The sequence below is a fragment of the Perissodus microlepis genome, chromosome 7 (genome assembly GCF_051167445.1).
Source record: "Perissodus microlepis isolate ML-2025 ecotype Zambia chromosome 7, ASM5116744v1, whole genome shotgun sequence".
NCBI lineage: Eukaryota > Metazoa > Chordata > Actinopteri > Cichliformes > Cichlidae > Perissodus > Perissodus microlepis.
Window position 1 is genome coordinate 27,139,595 of NC_140467.1, and position 9,885 is coordinate 27,149,479.

Sequence of the window (9,885 nt, forward strand, 5' to 3'; positions counted from 1 at the left end):
TTCTTACATGTGGAAGGATTTTACCCCTGTTCACCGCACTGAGTAGTTTCATTTGGAAGCGATGGCTGTACTCCTGAGCTGTCCAGTCACTCGTCGTCAGGTCATCTGTTGATTTGCATGTTCCTCGTCACTCCATACAGTCTGCCACAGTCAGACTGTGACAGATTGAACTGACACATTAAGGATTTGGGGGGTTGTTGGGTCCCCTTGACCATGTACCATGTTCCACTCATAGTTAGTCTTCTAAAACATCTGACCCTGCCCACTGATTCACCACTGTGTCCTCTCTGGAGCGTTTCAAAGGTCTCCCAAGTCTGAAACTGAATGTTGCTGCATGTTTGGCAACGTTGGACATGCATATAGAAATAAAACGAGTTTTATAGTCTGGTTAGAAAGACGCACCATCACAGTTCATATTGGAGCAGTTACGAGCTCTTATGTGTTGGATGATTATTCATTTTTATACAGATTCAGTTCATGAAGTGATCCACAGCTGACCCAAGGACAGCTTACAGTTTATTTCACCCTGGGACTGCTGCTTTTCCTGTCTGTAGAAACCAGCAGTGCACCTGATTAAGAAACACAGCGAATCTAATCACATTACAATCTGCAAATCTATTATAGTTTATCTGCTCTCTGGCCCCATTCCACAGCTGGGGTCAAAGGTCAGAGGCAGCTGCAGAGTTGCCCCTGCAGAGTTTCACCTTCTTGCTCGACTGCAGGCATTGTTTGAACCTGAGGCTTCCAGCTAAGCAGCGATCTTTAATACTGGCTGAACCTCTCCATCCTCAGTGAATCTATGAAGAAGCCTTCTCCTTGTTTAGCATCGGTTACCATGGTGATTCAGCAGGTACAAAGAGAAAAGTCTGACACAGCTCAATAACGCATTAATCCCGTTGAGGGACCTTGTATGCATGTGTTTTTTTCAGTATTTGTATACTTCATGACTGGGAAGCGTTTTGGGTCAAATCCTGATGTTTTTAAATGTGCAACATTAATAAAATCACCTGAAAACAGCAGCAGGATGAAGCACAAGCAGTATGTAGAAACATTTTCACAGTGTGCACGTGCTTCTTTGTCGCTGAGGGTAAATATTATGTATTATAATAATGTCAGCACTACACAGACAGACTTCTGTGACTGAAAGACCTGAATAAAGTGAACGCTGTGCACATGTTCTTCCATTTCGTTTGTGTGTGTGCGAGATACATCTTTGGATGCGCTGGGACGCATCATCAGTGATCTAACCTGGGGTCAATGGGTGTTTCGGGTCTTTCAACATCGTCCAGGTGACCCAGCTTGGACGATGGTTGATCAGACCCAGCACCAGCTGCCCATGGATCAGCCCTCTGTATCCACAGCCACTTTGTGGCCTTCTCTGCGGCTTCACATACAGACCAGATGGCCCTCTTCCTAGCCACTCCTGTTAGGTTCAGTTGGTTTGGTTTGCGTCCTGCAAAGCCTCTGCAGCCCACCCCTATTGGCTCATAGTACGTCTTCCAGCCCCCTCCTCGGCACTTCTCTACTAACTCCTTGTACTTGGCATGTTTCCTTTCATTTGCTTCTTTCATATGCTCTTCCCAGGACACGGTGAGTTAGAGGACAATAAGCTGTTTTGCTGCCTCCGAGACAATAATTATGTCTGGCTGAAGTGATGTTTCAGCAATGTGCTGAGGGAATTTCAACTGCTTCCCTAGGTCAGTTTACAGCTGCTAGTCCGAGGTGTATAGAGGAGACCTGACCGTAATCTTCACTGCTGACAGGGCTCCTTTCCAGCTCTTGCCCCACACCTTACCAAGGCATCATATACAACCTGAACAAGGAAATGGAAACGATGGAAATCTGCCTTGATGATTTTTGTCCAAAGACTTTTCCCAAAGACCCAAGCCAGCTCTCCCAGTGGCCAACGTCCCCACCAGCTGCCCCTGCCTGAGGTGCGACTCTGCCACCTCCACTTCTCTCTCTGCTCTCCACTTCCTCTCTGTTCTCACTTCAATACCACTTTCTGGTCCCTCGAATCACTATACTGAAGGACTTCTCTAGTGTGTGCCATCTTAAATTCTTCTGAGAGACTATTAAATGGGAGCTGCAAGGTGTTACTGGGTCCATAAAGGGCTGCACTGCTGAGGCAGCGGGGGAAGGCCAACCATTTACGCAGAAAGCTAGTAATTCTCCTCTCGAGGGACTTCATAGTTGAAACTGGAACTGAGAAAACAAGCAGAGGCCACAGGACATGCGGTAGGATGGAGTGCTGGTAAATCCAGGTCTTGAATCTACCTGGCAGGCCTGACTTGTCAACCTTAGGGGGCCAGTTATCCAGCTCTTTGGTGGACTTGTGGAAGGCGGTGGAGTCTTTCAGAGATGCTTAAAAAAGCTTCCCCAAACTTTTCACTGGTTGCTCACTGATGGAAGGGATGATCGTTCCAGCCAAGGAAAAACTGAATTGTCCTCCACTGTCCCTCTTTTTAACACCACAGATCTCGATTTGGAAGGTTTGAAACTCATCCTTGCCCAGGTGACAAGTTTTTAGAGACCTTGCAATATCCACCTTCCTCCTGGGACTGATGTTGTTGTAACATCCATAAGGGCTCTTCTGGGGGGCTGCCACACGTCAGACCTGGTTAGAGGACCTCTGCATTCCACCTCAGCTGAATTGGCCACCATATTCAATGTCAGATCATCCCAAGCTCACATTAGAAAAACCAGAAAACATCCAAAACATGTGAAGAGAAACTCAGTGAGCCTCCAGGAAACGATGCTAAAAAACACCTTTCATTCCACTCAGTGGTGAGATGGACTGAAACTGACTAATGTGCCTTGAGCGTTCCTATTTAAGGATCCACACTCCATCTGCATACCTCCACTGATCAACAATCCTCCCCCTTATCACCTTCAAGATTTTCCAGAGGTGACGCCGGAGCTGAGGGCAGCGTTTGTATACAATGTATGGCACACCACCGGGGCCTGGAGCAGAGGCTGAGTGAGCTGCCTTAACCACCTTCTCAGTGTGGCAGGATGAATGTTATTCCTTGGTTCAACCCACTTTCAGCCTGGCGCATTAGGGGGCGCTAGTATAAATAGTGGCCATTTGAGCATTCCTGGATCGCTTACCTGTGATCTCCTTTTTGGTCACCTGACTTCCCCTTGGTGTTGCAGAGATCATTTGCGGGTTACCCTTCTGAAGCCTCCATTGCGGCTGGTAGGTGTTTACTCATTGTAGTGTGGACATTACTTTACTTGGTGGTAAACAGATATTGTTTTTAGGTCATAGCTGTAGAAGCCACCTATGAGCCACTCTGCTCATGTTTCATGACGCGGTTTACTCGGTACGTAATTCAATTTTGTTACGATCTCTGCCTTTTATTGTTCTTTTATAGTAATTACTTATTATGCTTTGCAGGAAGTGTGGGCCTTAGTTTTACGCAACGCTATGCTAACTGAAGTGCTGCTGCTTTGCTTTGCTTTTACCGTCTGTTCCCGTTGCGAGGTTCCTTTTCCTGCTGCTGCCAGCTTTTTAAAGTGGACGTCGGCGTGGACAGCGGCCATATGCATGCTGGTTATGGGAGTCAGCTGGCGTACATATTGATTGACTGGATGATTAACTTATAGTCGGGCAGACGGCAAGTTGGAGCAACACGGCGATTCCGTTTGCTCCAGATTTTAAAGTTTTATCCAGATTGTATGTTGTTTTTCTGTTGTTTTGATCTGTTGTTTGGATTTTTGTTACGCCACTGGTGGGAGGCCCTTTTTCTAGCTGCAGATCACCAGTGTGGTCCTGCAGTTGGGTTATCCCCCAGCGCTATATATTATTTTTGTTGTAATATATTAACATTTCTTTGTTTCTTTTATTCAGATGCGGAGTGCCGACGTGGAGGAGACTAGGGTGCCTTGGTGGTGGGATCCTTTGAGTCTACACACCTTCCTTGTTTAGTTTATTAGTGTGAGTGTGATTTTGTGTAGCACTTGTGTCTTGGTGTGTTGGTGTGTCTTTTTTTGAGTTTGTGCGTGGCATCCCTGCTCCTTCACTGGTAAGCCTCAGCTCTGAATACCTTTTTAAGCATATTTGTACATGGATATTTATGATTGTGCTTTTATACGGTGTTTTAAATAATTATTAATAAATTGTCAACTTGTTTTATCATTGAACCTCGTCTCTGTACTGAGTATAACAAACCTAACTGCCTTCTTGGTGATTAGTGTTACTTCCAGTATTCTCTGGGTGAAATTCCCAGAGTGGCGTTGTCTTTTAAACTGTGAAGAGTATTTACTTTATTCTCACCTCGTGCTGCTACCTCAGCCTCCTTCAGAATGTTTGGCAGATCAAACACTGATGTTGGAGAAGCTGGGTTAATGAACGCTCTGTTGGGTTTGAGCTCCTGTTCTCTCGATGGATTGCTTAATAAGTCATGCAGGAAAGCGTGAACTTACTCTGCTGAGCAGTCGAGCCGGCCGCTACGTTTATCTACAACCAAAGGGGTTAACAATGAATGCAGTACACTTTCTTGCCCTGTCTTACTTTTCTCCTGTGCCATTCTGCTCTCCGGAGGGTTGCCAGTCTATTCCTTAGAATGTCACGAAGTTCAGCTAGGGCTTGTCTGTCCTCCTCAGTAGAACTTTGTATTTTTTCTTGAGGGTGCGGAGCTCTTGTCTCAGCTGGTGGATTTTAGCGGCTCTTTGGTTCATAGTCTAGATGGGCTTGGTGTTACCTTTCATGACAAGGCCAAATCTCTCGGCAGTCAAAATCTCCTTTTGCTGTAGTTTGGATCAAGTTTATCATGTCTCTGTCAAACTGTAACCATTCAACTCCCTTACTGGCTGGGGCCCACTTTGTTGTGTTTACAAGCTTATATAGACTGAATCTGAATGTTATGTGCTATGAAGTGGAAGTGTGCGATGTAAACAGTTTAATTAACATTAAAGTGTGCCTAAAAACGAGGCATCATCTCCAGTGTTACATAAAAACACAACACACTTGATCCGTTGTCGTTGCTGAACTATTCTGCTTGGATCTGGGGATTGCAGTGCATGGAGGAACGAGCTCTATGGGGTGACTCCTGGCCAGGCTGCACCACCTTCTCTTTCTCACTGCATTTCATTCTGGCCTGATGGACTTTAAGGCCATGTACGTTCTTACATAACTTGCAGCAGAAACATCTCATAGTGATGTCGTTAGCCTGGGTACATACCGCTTGGTCTGTCCAAGTGGCGATCTCATCCCCCGCCCCCTCTTGGGACCTCCTGGGGGTATCTTTCTGAGGACTGTTCTGTAGCTTAGTTTAGGTCTCTCTCTTACGAGAGACGCAAGCTGGGGTGCTAGCCCATCCTGCCCCGGGTGCTGTCTTTCCGTACCGTCAGCTGTCTCTCTAGTAGTAACCAAACTATTCTTGGTTGTCACCTAGTCCCTTCCTAGGTGTCACTGATTATATCAGACTTCTATGTGCAAGTTACATATTTGGATGCTTTTGATTTAGATAAAGACAGCAGCTACAGCCGGCTCAAGCCGCCTGTCACGATGCCCCAAGCTCACATAGGAAAAACCAGAAAACATCCAAAACATGTGAAGAACCTCAGACCCGAGAGTCTGCCACTGACAGTGTTGGGAAGGTTACTTTTAAAATGTATTCCACTACAGATTACATGCCTCAAAATGTATTTTGTAACGTATTCAGTTACGTTACTCAATGAGAGTAACGTATTCTGAATACTTTGGATTACTTAATATATTATCATGCTTTTACAACTACATGAATGTACTATTGCTGTGTGATTTATTACTATTACAGAAGGTTACTGACCATACCAATACCAACTGGATTTTTAAATCTTAATATAAAATGAGTAACAGGCTGCACTTTACATGAGGTCACGGTGTAAAGTGCTGCACTTTTTGCAGCGATCTCGTATAGAAAACTATTCCGCGCGTATATAAAACAGGTCCGCGGCTCCGAACTGTAGTAAAGGGACCTCTGGCTAATACATCGGGTTCGTGTCGTTCTCGTAGCCGAAAAATAGCTTTACTTTGTTGTCTGGGTCAAGTTTGCTAGTGAGAGACAGAGAGAGGATTTGAAAGGCTGCTCCAACGGAACTTATTATTTCGGAGGAAAACACGAACACAGTGTACAGTCGAGTCTTAATAGCTTACTTACAACTGGGCTCGTCAGGCACTCCTTTTGGTTGCAGTGGCTATCATTATATTTCCAACTCGTACTTTTCAACTCTCCTTTTTTGTGTGTGCACATAACGGGTATAGGGCTATGTCTGTAACACTCTGCCTATTGCCTTCATATTAAATAATTTTTTGAATAATAATTTTAAACAATATTTCTTCACATCATTATGCGAGCCGCAAGTAGGGGTGACATGGGCGTGAGATTGAGAAACAGGCATTAGAGCCTCTTAATGCGTGTTTTGTTTGGGTTTCCACTGGAGTGGAATTACCACAAATAGAGAGGGGACAGCCTAACATATGAAACAGGAAAAGCCCGCAGTGTAATCCATTTATTTCAACAAAGTAACTGTATTCTGAATATCACCTTTTTAAACAGTAACTGCAATGGAATACAGTTACTAATATTTTGTATTTTAAATGCGTAACGCCGGTACATGTTACTCCCCAACACTGTCCACTGAATAATATTACTTCATTTGTTTAAATGTGTAAAGGATACTTTGGATCAGTATATTTTCAGGGTAATACAATAATAAATTTGATGAAGGCGTGAATATTTCACTGAGGTTACAGGCCCTTCAAGTTGGGCAAAACATTAACAACTATGTTGTGTCCACTATGAGGTCCCAACTCTGAACCTCTAACACTGGAAGACTGAGCTGGTAATCTATCTGTACAGCCCCCTGAGTGCCTGCTGCTCAGTTTATAGACCGGATCAGACAGATCCTGCTTTCTGAGGTGATCAGCAACAAAAAGAACTGAATGTGTAGTTTTTCCATCACAGGATGGAGGTTTGAGTCTCAGACACCCTGGACAGGTGTGTTCCCACCTGAGCCACAGAGCTGCTCTCTGTTATATGTCATCATGTTTAGATCATCCTACAGTAAAGCTAAAACACCTATGAAGAAGCCATGAAGCCCACTGAACACCTGAGTTTGTGTTAGAGGCAGGAATTGAAGCCTCAGCCTCTCTCATTGTAAGACAGATCCTTATTAACAGGTGTTCTACCCATCAGCCTACAACCACACTTGGCTCCCCTCCTGAAGTTCAGCTTATAGCTATACCAAGATGCTTGAGAGGCCTGTGTGTGTGTGTGTGTGTGTGTGTGTGTGTGTATCAATTCAATCAAGTGTGGGAAAACATCAATTTGGGGAAAACATAAAAAGGTGAAACAACACAAATTACTTCACACAACAACGCATGTACTAAAGGTGAGTCCACATTATTTTGTGTCACTGTCACTCCGTGTGCTCGGTTATAAAGCACACCTGTAGCCCATCCTCCTCTCACTCTGCCTGCAGGTGACACAGGTATGTGGGAAACAGACTCACCTGGGGAGCAGCTGGTAGCAGCACTGTGCTCTCCTGGTGGTTGAACTGCTGTTTTAAAACAGTTTTAATTGTGACTGCAGGTGTGATTTTACAAACATTCATACATTATATGGTCAAAAGGGTTCGCTGGTCTGCCTTCACACACACTTGAGCAACATCCATTCTTATTTCATTAACATATTATCATCTCCCCATTGCAGCTATAGCATGCTTTTATTTTGAAAAAGGAAACTAGCGCAAAATAGGAAAAAGGCTAGTTAATAATGTGGGTTTTACTATACGGCAAAAAGTATGCCTTAAGCAGAGAGAAATGTAGTTTCCTGTGTTAATAAGTACCTGGATGACAGTGGCACAGGTTTGTTAATGTTTCCTTTACTGTAATAAGTTATATGCAATCAAAATGCTGTTTAACAGAGTTTATGTGTCGTTGTAAGCTAGTGAGGTAATATAGTGAATCGGGTGAACTTTAGTAGTGTCATAAGGGTGTTTTAGTTTTCCAGTGAATACTTTGCAGCCTCACCTGATTTATTATGTAGGGTTGAGATATGAAACATATTCTGCATAGATACATGATATAAAGCGTAGATTTGATGTGCATGTTATAGTTTAGGTGTGCAGGAGAAATGTTTGTCACCTTAATATTTTAATTTTAAGGCAGTAATATTTCGGGATTAGTTTTTTTGTTCCTAGCTCTGATGGTGTTTTCACCAATAGTCTCAATGAACCACATCTCTAATAAAGTTTCTGTGAAGCATCAGTTTAAGAGACAGTTCATTCAGCCATGAACACTACACTCTGTGTCAAGTTCTTCTGCATCAAACTGAGTCATCCATGTCTTTATGGAGCTTCTTTGTGTATAGGTGTGCAGCCATGTGGGAACATGTTCTGTTCCCACGAAGTTGGGAACATGAAAATGTCTAAAATGTGTCGGTATGCTGAAGCGTGAAGGGTTCCTTTCACTGGAACTAACTCCTGAAAAACACCCCACATCATAATCCCTCCTCCACCAAACTTTACACTTGGCTCAGTGCAGTCAGACAAGTATCGTTGTCCTGGCAACCGGCAAACCCAGACTTATCTATCAGAGAGCCGGATAGAGACGTGTGATTTGTCACATCAGAGAGTCCTGTGGTGGTGTGCTATACTCCATCCGATGCTTTGGCGATGTAAGGCTTGGATGTGGCCGCTCGCCATGAAAACCTGTTCCATGAAGGTCTTCTTAGACTGCTGTCCTTGAAAACCAAACCCGGATAAACGGCCAAAAACTGACGGCTGGATAAAAAAACACAAAAAAAAATGTCAAGAGGTATGTCAAAGCAACAGCAACAGGTATAACCCTAACAGTATAGAACTGTTGTCCAATCAGAAGCTTGCAAACAATAACAGCACACAGTCTGGTGTCAAAAAAGGAGATAAAGGTTTTAGACTTTAAACTTTTGGAAAAATGTCTGTTTTTTTGTTGTTATGTAAAGGCAGAGACAGAGTTTTTGATCAACCTGGACAGAGTTTTTCAAACACTCGGTGTCACTGATCTAAATCACAGGTTCTGTGTGGATGAAAAGCCAAAGCTTATAAAAAACAACATTTACTGAAATATCCGTGTACATGTGGAGACTGTACACGGAGTACACAGTACACAAATGCGGACAGAAAGGCAAACACAGAAGACCTTTAATGTGCACCGGACTGTTGAGGCTGTCATGCTCATAGACCTTAGTGGCAGCAGTCGTTTCTAGCTTACGTTGGTACTGTGCAGTGTTTGCTGTGCTGGTGAACATCACGGCGCGTGGAAGGTTAGAACTGTACACTCTGCCTCACCGTCTCTTCCTCTTTACTTTACGAATCCTTGGCTCCAGACGTGGAAGGTGAAACGAGGAGAGATGTGACGTTTGTATCTGTGGATACACAAGTCAGCATGAGCCCCACACTGACTCTGCATCACTCACTGTGTGTTAGTTTGTGAGTCTGTATGTTGGTGTTAGTGTGTGTCTTTGTGTGTCTGCAGTAAAAGTGTGTGTGGTGCTGGATTAGAGCCCAGCTGCTGATCTAAACTGTTGCGGCAGCCGAACACAGAACGCCGCACCACATCACAGCGTCGGAACAGCAACATTGCCACCACCATCCATACGGATAAAATCCCAGCGTTCCAAATAAATACAGCTTGGAACAAACAGATTTTGACCTCAAGTTTGCATTCAGAGCAAAAAGACCTGCATTATTTCATCCAATGAGATTAGTACTGAAAGAGTGACATCATCATTTTTATAGTATATATGGTTAGTGGCTGATACCAGTGCTTTGTCATGGATTTTTTATTTATACTATAAGAAGTAGCGAAATGTAAAGCTGAAGGCAACAGGACCACAAAAGTCCTTCACTCTGACT

The 9,885-nt window shown here is 43.9% G+C and overlaps 1 pseudogene; it reads right to left on the minus strand.

The window, feature by feature from the left end:
* Positions 1-475: 475 nt before the first annotated feature.
* On the minus strand, positions 476-9,278 carry LOC146383243 (uncharacterized; annotated as a pseudogene).
* Between the last annotated feature and the right edge of the window lie 607 nt (positions 9,279-9,885).